This window comes from Salvelinus alpinus, chromosome 5 (assembly GCF_045679555.1).
Source record: "Salvelinus alpinus chromosome 5, SLU_Salpinus.1, whole genome shotgun sequence".
Lineage (NCBI taxonomy): Eukaryota > Metazoa > Chordata > Actinopteri > Salmoniformes > Salmonidae > Salvelinus > Salvelinus alpinus.
In genome coordinates, this window is record NC_092090.1 from 21,312,439 (window position 1) to 21,322,436 (window position 9,998).

Consider the following 9,998-nt stretch of genomic DNA (forward strand, 5'->3'; position numbering starts at 1 on the left):
ATGTTCCATAGGTTGAGAAAAGTATTTCCGGTCATCCTGATGATAGATTACATATTTAAGGAGGTGGGACAGGGAGTGTGTGTGGCCTTGTTTGCTGATGATGGGGCTGTATGGAAGAGAGGTGGGAATGTGAAATATGTGATGAGGAAGATGCAAGAAGCTGTGGGAGTTTTGGAAGATTGGTCTCTAACATGGGGGTTTAGGATGTCTGTGGCCAAGTCCTGCTTTATAGTCAGAGTATAGGTAGGTGCGGAGCGAGATGGGCTAGCAATTACATCGGGTAACGTTCCTAGGTGGCTTTTTCCAAAACCAAGAGTAGATGTGGACATAATTGAGGGCAGGAGAGAATGGGGTGAGGATGTGAGACGGTGTGTGGAGAGATATATAGATAATCGGTTTTAATTTGTTTTTAAGGATATATGGTTAAAATCGATGGTTAAAATGATCCATCAAGGAGTAGGGTGGGGGCAGAGGTGTATATCCCAGATTTCAATGTTAGAATATGTAAGCGTTTAACTGATTATGTGTCAGTGTATGCGGCCGAGTTGATGGCCATGATTATAGGTTTAAGATGGGTGGAGGAGGTGAAACCACTCCGTGGTGATCTGCTCTGATTTGCCTGCAGTTTGAGTAGTGTGAAGATGTGCAGGTTGGATAGGGGAGGCTTGTTTGTGGAGATGATGGTGCTGTTATTGGATTGGAGAGGATGGGAATGGTGGTAAGCTTTTGCTGGGTTCCTACCCATGTGGGTGTGGAGGGGTAATGAGAAGGCAGATGTGGTGGCTAAGAGTGCTGTGAGGGAGGGATCATATTCAGGTCCCGCTGGGCTGCAGGGAAGTCAAGTCCTTGATCTGGGCAAAATGGCTTGATCTTTGGCAAAGGGAGTGTGATGCTAGTAGTAAGGGGAGGCAATTTTACAGCATGCACCGGTCAGGAAAGGAAGATGTGGGGAGTATGGGATGTAGGACAAGAGGAAGTTGTGTGGAGTAGACTACAGTTTGGGTTTGAATGCCACGTTGTGGATGATAGAGAGACATGAAACAGGTCTGTGTGATGAGTGTTTAGTGGAGGAAACGGTGGTGCAGGTGTTGATATTTTGTGGACTGTATGACGTAGATAGGGAGAGATTGTGTGAAAGGGTTAGAGGCTGGCTGGGTTGCTGTAGTGGACGGAGGAAAGTGGTGTCTAGGGCTCTATTTCACTTTCTTAGAGGAACATGAATAATGAATATAATTTAATATAATATAGGTAGGCCGTGACTGGCCTTACACTCCAGTAAAGTAGGTGGCAGTGTATGCTCCTTAAAAGTTGGATGCAATCCACCAACCCAATCCCAAAGAAGAAGAATGATTTCCGGCACTGTTAGAGTATTTCCTGTGGTGGTCGAGAAATAAACGACGGGTTTGTTTTGCTATCTAGAAGTTGATTGAATTTTTGTAATATATTGATATTGTTAATAGGGCAGTCATGTATGAACAGGAGCAGCCCCCTCAACATGAAGCAACCGCCGTCCGTCCACGGCTGGTGCTATACAAATTAGAAATGAGAAAGGTAGGTTTTTTCCCTGTAGGGCTAAACGTAGCTAAGGCAAGCTATACTCAACTAGGTGGTAGCCGATTTCATGGTAGCAATAGATAGCTATCTAGCCATCCAAGTACACAACGTGTACTTTATAACGTTTTATAACTTAGCTAGTTTAATATCACGATATAATTGCATGCTGCATTTCCTTAATTGTATGGACAAACTTTTTGTACATATACAGTAGATATAAAAACACAATTCATGCCCTTACTCATGTTTCAATCCATCACAAAACCAAAACAACAGTATATACAACTTTAACCTGGCCTGCATGTAACAGAGTAAATAGAGCCATCTATGATAATGGACATTTCATGGTAACCAAGTGTGCTCCCCTACTTTCCTTCCCAGGTGAGATTTCGATGGAGAAGGTGAAGGTGAAGCGCTATGTGTCAGGTAAACGTCCCGACTATGCTCCCATGGACTCCTCTGACGAGGAGGAGGAGGACTTCCAGTTTATAAAAAAGGCAAAGGATGCCGAGCCTGAGATGGAAATGGAGGAAGAGGTGGTGTCTGACCCGCGTCTCAAGCGTCTGTTAAACCGCGTCTATAAGAGAGATACGGAGGAGAGGTGAAGATAATTCTCATTGATTCATCTTGTAAACCAGTGGGCTCCTGTGTTGGTTGTGATGGCTCCCCATCCCAGCTTCATTGAGCTGAACTGTATTTGTCAGTAGATACCATAGTTGGGTGAGGGGTTGTTAACCCACCATATGTGCAGAAAGTTTTTATCAGGAATTTGAATACTATGAATGACTGATTTGATTTTTATTGGGCTTTGATCTCTAAACCATTTAGGCCTAACTTTAGCCCTACTGGATGTTGAGTGCTGTGATGATTGTAAATGTTTCTTTCTCTCTCTCTCAGGTTGGCAAGACACAGACAGATCGCAGAGCCGGAGGTGGTTGCAGAGAGCAGTGAAGACTCCGACGAGGGAACCTGGCACCCGGAGGAGAGCACGAAGAGAGCAGTGACGAAGAGAAGGGAGGGAAGAGGAAGAAGTGGACGATGAGGTGAGTGGCACAAAGATCTTCTTGGAAAGCTGGATCAGGCACCCCTTTTATTCATTAAGATTTAAAAGACAAAACTAATCTAGAACAGCACTCCTACTCTGAGATGCTTTGTGAATCCGGTCCCAGGTGTGTAATATGGAATGGTATACAAGATACCCTATATGTAACACATTGACTTTGTTTTGTGTGTAGGAAATCGAGAGGCGGCGAGCGATGATGCGCCAGCGAGCGCAGGAGCGAGGAGAGAACGAGGACATGCCGGAGATCATGGAGGTGAGAAGAAGGGAATTCTGGCGCGGAGAGGGCGAGTGGGGGTTGGGGGGTTAGGAGGGGAGTCACGGACAGTGAAGACGAGGCCGAGCCGCGGCTAAAACCAGTCTTCATCCGCAAGTAAGAGTGTCCATTCAAGTCACTCCCTGAACCATTATCAGGGCTTAATATCATTTATTTCATAGAATGTAATAACTTTATTATTATAAGGGAAACTTTGATCGTGGGCTTGGGATTAGACAATTCAAAACGGCCAAATTGACTTATGAAAATACATTTTAGGCTTATGCAGAAACAATTTTAATTTAAAAGCCAGTACAAAACTGTTATCAGCTATGCTGTTTTCTACTGCATGCATCAGTTTGTGTATACCTGCTGTTCTGTTATCATATGAACAGAGTATGTTCACAACAAATGGATTGTGTTCCAGTTGTGTCCCGAGTGAGAATTCAGATTTGGATGTCTATATCCTCAGGAGGAGCCGAGTAACAGTGGCGGAGCGCGAGGCGGACGGCTCAAACAGCGGGAGCTGGAGGCGGAGGCCAAGAAGCAGGTGGAGGATCGGCGGCGCTACACCCTGAAGATCGTGGAGGAGGAGGCCAAGAAGGAGTTTGAGGAGAACAGAGCACTCTGGCTGCTCTCGACTCCCTGGAGACACGGACGGGGAGAATGGAGGGGGGAGAAGGTGGAGCGTGGAAGGTGGGAGCTAGACCACGTCAGAGGGAAAGGGAAGACCCGTGGAGCGTGAGTAGAGTAGAACTAAACATGAACCATGGTGTTCACTAGGCAAATGAATAGAATCTGAACAGGTAAGTACTATCTTGAAACACTAGTTTTCATTTTGAAACATTTTGTACAGTGTCCTGAAGTGCCCCCACGTGGTACATTTAATTGTGCAGCACTTTGGCAACCCATTCAAAACATTTAAAAAAAAAAAAAAAAAAATATTTTTTATTTTTTTTTTTTTTTTTTAATATATTTTTTTTTTTTTTATTTTTTTTTTTATAATAAAATATATATTTTAATTTTTTTATAAAAAAATACATATTTCATTTCCAGAATGGAGAAAGAGAAGTCTCGAGATTGAGAGGTTCCACAGCCTCACCGAGGAGGAGCGCAGGGCCGAGCTGCGGAATAATGGCAAACAGATCACAAACAAGGCCTCAAAGGGCAAATACAAGTTCCTCCAGAAGTACTACCACAGAGGAGCCTTCTTCATGGTGAGTTTGCTGTAGACACTGGGGTTCAGAGAACTCAACACAGTGCATTCTTATAAGAAACACACCATATGTTGCTGATGAGTGATTGTTAGAATCTTGAGAAAGTGTAAGTATAGGAGTGAACTGTCCCACGTTTGTTAACCACTACATGTAGATTGTTGTATGAGTGATTCTTATAAGCAGTGTGTGCACTGAGATGTGATTCAGGTATATAAAAAATGTATGATCCTTCATTCATATAATTGAAACTTGGTAAACGTATTATTTGGTCCGAATAGCTCGTCTTGTCTTTGATGTTAACTGAATGCTGAATGTGATCTGTTTCCAGACGAAGAGGAGAATGTGTTCAAGAGAGACTTCAGTGCCCCCACTCTGGAGGACCACTTCAACAAAACCATCCTCCCCAAAGTCATGCAGGTCAGCTGGACTTCTTTCAAACATCATATTTTTGTAGCACATGTATTCCCCCTGTTATCTATTATAAATGTACACTATCGATGTGAAAAAGAAAATGTACTGTTTTTGAACCCAGTGTATTGGCAACCCCTGTGTAAATTAATTTCTTCCCATTTATAGTGGCTATACAGAAGAATGTTTTTTTGTTCTGGGACTACTGAAGACAATGTTCTCCTAAATCAACAGTGTATTCCAGGACATTACCTCAAAATAAGAGATGTGGTTTCATGACAAGAAATTATACGAGCCATACAGCCAACAATCAATTCAAAATGTGATGTCAACAATTGGCAAATAAACATCCACAGGATAGTTCAACTTTAACAACCCCTACATTAATTTGCAGGTAGAACTGTAAGCCCATTGCGGACGCACTCAGTTTGCACCCACCTAGTGGATCAGGACACCACATCGTTTGACTCAGCCTGGGCTCAGGAGAGCGCTCAAAACAGCAAGTTCTTTAAGCAGAAGGCTGCAGGAGTGGATGCTTTGACCGGCCAACAGTGCAAAAGAGGAGGCACGATCATTTGGGAGGGGGAAGGAAGCTTCAGTATATTCAGGACTGTTAACAAGCTTGGGGTGTGTTCAGTGGGATAAAACATTTCAGAATGTTGCAGATGGAAATGAACTACACTTCACTGAAGTATGTCTATGGCCATACATTTACCTGCAATATCCTGAATGCACCAACCCTTTGAGCAAGGCCCTGGGTTTAGGGCTATGCCCTGATAATGTTGGATGCTTCATGGAGGCATATTGATGTAATTTTGTACATTTTCAAAGTTGTGTAGCTATTTTGTTTTATCGCCATTGATCTGACATGTGTTAAATTACTCTAACTTGGATATAAAGCGTATGTGATTAAAACATAACATTTTCATCCATTGGTTTTATTTCATTCCACATTTATTATAAATCAAAAACAGGTGCTTGCAAAAGTAATCCATTTTGAAGTATTGTTGAATATACAAAAAAGGGGATGGGAATGTTTTATTCAGATTTAACAAGAAATATGTAGTTTGAGCTATGAAGATGGAGTAAATGAAATTTCCAAGTCCAGCTAGGAAGCAGTCCATGTTTGATGCTGCTACATAAGACTGCTCTAGGGTGAGTTTTCCTGGTCAGTTAACAGTAATCCAGAGCCTCTACCACGTTCCCCATGTGTCTCTTAGACTGCGCTCGGCCACTCCTCGGGAGTGTCCATCTCGCCCATCTGTGGAAAGACAGTTAGAGCCAGCATTAGAATAATCAGAATGGGTAGTTGTCTTGAAAGGCCCTATAAGCGTGAATTCTTGTATGGATGTCTCTTTGAAGCATCATTTCTAATAACACCCCTTAGTAAATATGATAACTAAGTTGCAGAGAACTAATTTGGTTGAATGCTTTTGTGATGCAGAAGACCATTTAACTTTTCATGAGGGTTGTGACCTAAACTACTTGATCAAAACATATCTGGGGAGATGCTTAGGAATGAGTTTATTACATCCTATTTTTTGATAGTGACTTTTAGCCAGTTCCTTTTCCCTGAAATCATAACCCCAGACAAGTCATTAGTGTACTCGTTAATTACCAAGATGGATTTTCTTCTAAATAAAATCTCAAATAATAGCCTGTATTGTTTTAGCCTATATTCTCTTCATCTATATACAGTGGCTGGTTAGTAGCCTCTGAAACAGGACATGCAACATCGGATAATTCAAAGGAATCATATTGGTATGACAGCGCTAACCATCAGTGACTGGAAACTGCCAAAACAGGTTGGAAGAGTATAAATTATGCAAGGCAAGAAGCGAGCAGCCATGGCTAACGTTTGCTGAATGACCAGAAGCTCTGTCCTGGGATGTACAGCGCCTTTATTCTGTTAGGGCTGACTTGGTTAAACAGCACGTGCCAACGTGAAATGACGCGTTTGTGAGTTGATTACGGTAACATTTTCACAACACATGGTTTGTCAATATCTTTCCCATTCTTCACTGTACGCCGGTTAGGCCCGTTGTTAGCATAAGCTAGCTAGCCTTCATGCTAACGTGGGTACCCATCGCGCCCCGCGTGCTTGGCCCAGCCTCACCGTTTCAAGATCGGAGCTTGATATTTCCTTCTCCTCGGCATAATCGGTGACTCTCTCCGAATCCGCAGCCCCGCTATCATGTTTCCGGACTTTCTGCTGGTTTTCCAGTGCAGTTCTCCTCAGCTTCCAGGTCCAAATCCACATCTCCCTCTGCTGCCATGTTTGCTCCTGTAAAGCCGGAACGAAAAGAGAGTGGGAATCCGTTTACAAAACTATCGGAAGGCAAATTAAGAAGCACCGATGTCACATGGTTTCCTGTTTGCGTGCTAACCAAGTCCTTGGGTTTTCATACCCTCATTGCAGTTTACAAAAAGGTTAAGGTTATAGGGTAGGGACGTCCAAGGATCCCAGATAGCAAAACCGCAATCCATTATCAGCAATTTAAATATTTTACTCTTTATTTAACTAGGCAAGTCAGTCAAGAACAAATTCTATTTTCAATGACAGCCTAGGAACAGGAACTGTCTTGTTAGAGGGCAGATTAGCAGTTTTTACCCTGTCAGCTCAGGGATTTGATCTTGCAACCTTTGAATTAGTCCCAACGCTCTAACCACTAGGCTACCTGCCGCCCCGCTGTATGAAGAAATAGCAAGCATTTTTAATTGGTCTGTTTGAGATTGGGTTTTTTAAGTGTTTTCTCTCCAAGTTATGCTTTGGCCACAAATACGATTATAAGATGAGTCAAAACATTATTTGGGTATGAGTAACAGAGTATTAACTCCAAAGTGACATTTTTCTCCAACATGTTAAATCCCATGCAATCTCTTTAAAAAAATGTAAATGCAACAGTGTGGCTTGGCAGATGGGCCAAATGCAGGAATTTATATTCTGACTGGATAGGTTGATGTGTAGACTGCATGAGGATTAGATTAAAGGGTACTCCGCACACCTAGGCCTATTTCTGTCTTGCATAAGAGGTTTACAGTACTTTAATACTCGGAGTCCCAACAACTTGGCCAACCTCCTACTTTTCTTCTCTGATCACCCCACAATAGTTTTCCCGCCTCCTGTACACTACACTACACTTACCAATAGAATCCAATTTATTTTAATCAGCTTGCAAGGAGCACAAAGGTAGAGAAACCTTCCCTGATCACATCTGAAGCCAACGTGTCTTAGCTGGTTCTCCCTCTCAGGTATTTGCCTTGTACATCACATCTATGCCTGTCTGTTGGGGAGAGATGTTTGGGATAATTGAATAAGGAGCCAAAGAAATGGTGGTGCTGGGGCTTATTAATAAAAAACAGGAGGGTGATATGCATGTGCTCAAACTCAAGTGTCCCGGCTTTTATTAACTCTCTACTGCTCTACGGTACCCCTTTCATCCTGCTTTATGATTGATCGTTGAGAGCCGGTGGACCTAGAGATTCTTCGCCCTCAGTGGTGCACCAGTCTGGGAAGTAATGTTGTGTCTCTGTCTCTGTACTCAGGTGAGAGACTGATGAACTCAGAACGAAGCATTCAGGGAGTGAGCTTGGGCTTTTCCAGGATCTAGTGAGCTATGTCAGATCAATTCCATTTCAATTCAGATAGAATGCATAATTTATCCTAATTTATGTTATTTAAATGGAATTGAATCCAACTCTGGTGGGACTGCCTTCAAAATAGATAAGATTAGACTATCTACCTAAAATTCAATAACAAAGAATATTTTTATGAATTCTATCAAATTCTATCAGTTTTATGGATCAGCATTCCAGCATGAGAACAGTGAGTGGTCTTAAGACATTACCATCCTGGTAAACACAATGGAATGAATAAATATCCCCCCCCCCTTCCCTTCCCCTGCCTGGTGGAATCTGTCCCACTGACTGCCTTCCTTCTCACCCAATTTAACTCCTGGCAGTGTTCAGTAGTTCATGGACACCCCTGGCTGTAGTCCACTTTGTTGATCTGTGATAGTTACTGTAGACCTAGACATATACAGTTACAGTATGCTATAGATAATTGACAAACAGACTGAACAACCCACAGATTACCGGCAGGCAGACAGACAGGCAGGCAGGCAGCAGGCAGGCAGGCAGACAGACAGACAGTACACTGTGATCATATTGATGTGATTCTTTAGAGTGAAATGGACCATTTTACTGTTATACAATTCATGTCACATAGGCCAATACTGTGTGTTATTTTTGATAGAAAGTCTTATTGAAAAAATACTCAATTCATTAAGCTGCTAGTTTGAACTTTGCACTCATGGGTTGCTGAGCCACATAGAAAAGGCAATCAAATACTGTTTTCAATCCCCCAACCTGTGAAGCAGAAATATTATGTTTCATCCTTTCAAAAATGTTTGGGATTGTGGTGTAGATTACGTGTAGAAAGTTTGCCGTAATCTACAGTTTCTATGTAATCCAGAGAGCGTAAACTGGAAAATGGACTGTTATGTACACTCAATCAGTTGTGTCACTGTTGATGAATGGATAAATTGTGTTGCCATGGGTTGGCATGGGAATCCTCTGACTGACATGTGAGGCTTGCCTCTCTCTGGGTCATCGTCTTAGTTCTGTGTCTCATCACTCTCAATGGACAGTAAGACTACAATGTTTATACATTCTTACACTTCAAACATATCTCTAAATAACTGGGCTCTAAAGAATCCTAAGATGTTTTATTTTTTTACACACAAAAAAACTACAGTCAACTGTGTTTTTTGGAAAACATGTGCTTGGACTTGATCCAACCGTTCTTCCAAAAGGCCTATTGAAACCATAGATTAGATGCTTTCACTCAAGCGTCGTTTGGCTCCTCTAATTTACTTTTGTCTGCTCGCTTTGGCAGTGTCTCCTCTCCCACGAGGCAACAGCAATTATCTGTCAGTGAAAGGGCCCCCAGGAATGCTGGGTAGTACCGAGGGCGACGGTGGTGGGCCGCCCTGACCGACCCTCGAGAGTAAAACCCGGGTCATATTCATTATGCACCAAACAGAAAAAAAATTATTGAAACAGGGAGAGACAACTGTTTTTTCCGTTGTATATTTTTTTTAAACGTTTTGCTACAGTGTGCGCTAATGAATACAAGCCTGTTTATCTGAAGGCACTGATTGGTTCATGGAAGTTCACAGTGGAGTGATTTAGCCAACAGCAGATAATAGATCTTCAAACCAGATTAAAGTTCTTAGTGATTCTACTCTACTGCGATTACATCAGTTAATGTTGATTCTTGGAGAATAGTATTTGTTCATTGTCACTGTAAGGAATTAATTGGTAGTCACTATTGTGTTTTTTAGGGCAATGATTGCGAGTGTTGATGGTTTTGTGATCTCAGACAGGAGCTATGATTGTGTGACAACCAACTGGGATGAAGGAAAACAAATAGTACCACTGTCACATTTGAAGAAGAAAAACAGTCCTCACCATGTCACATTTAGCATATTGATTGACATAT

General features: G+C 42.2%; 1 protein-coding gene and 1 pseudogene across 1 annotated transcript in view; one reads left to right on the forward strand and one right to left on the reverse strand.

Moving 5' to 3' along the window:
- The window catches only part of vps33b (VPS33B late endosome and lysosome associated), a 102,591-nt gene that overhangs the window by 62,591 nt on the left and 30,002 nt on the right, over positions 1–9,998 (reverse strand). The window lies entirely within an intron of this gene.
- LOC139575122 (microfibrillar-associated protein 1A-like) lies at positions 1,472–5,112 on the forward strand (annotated as a pseudogene).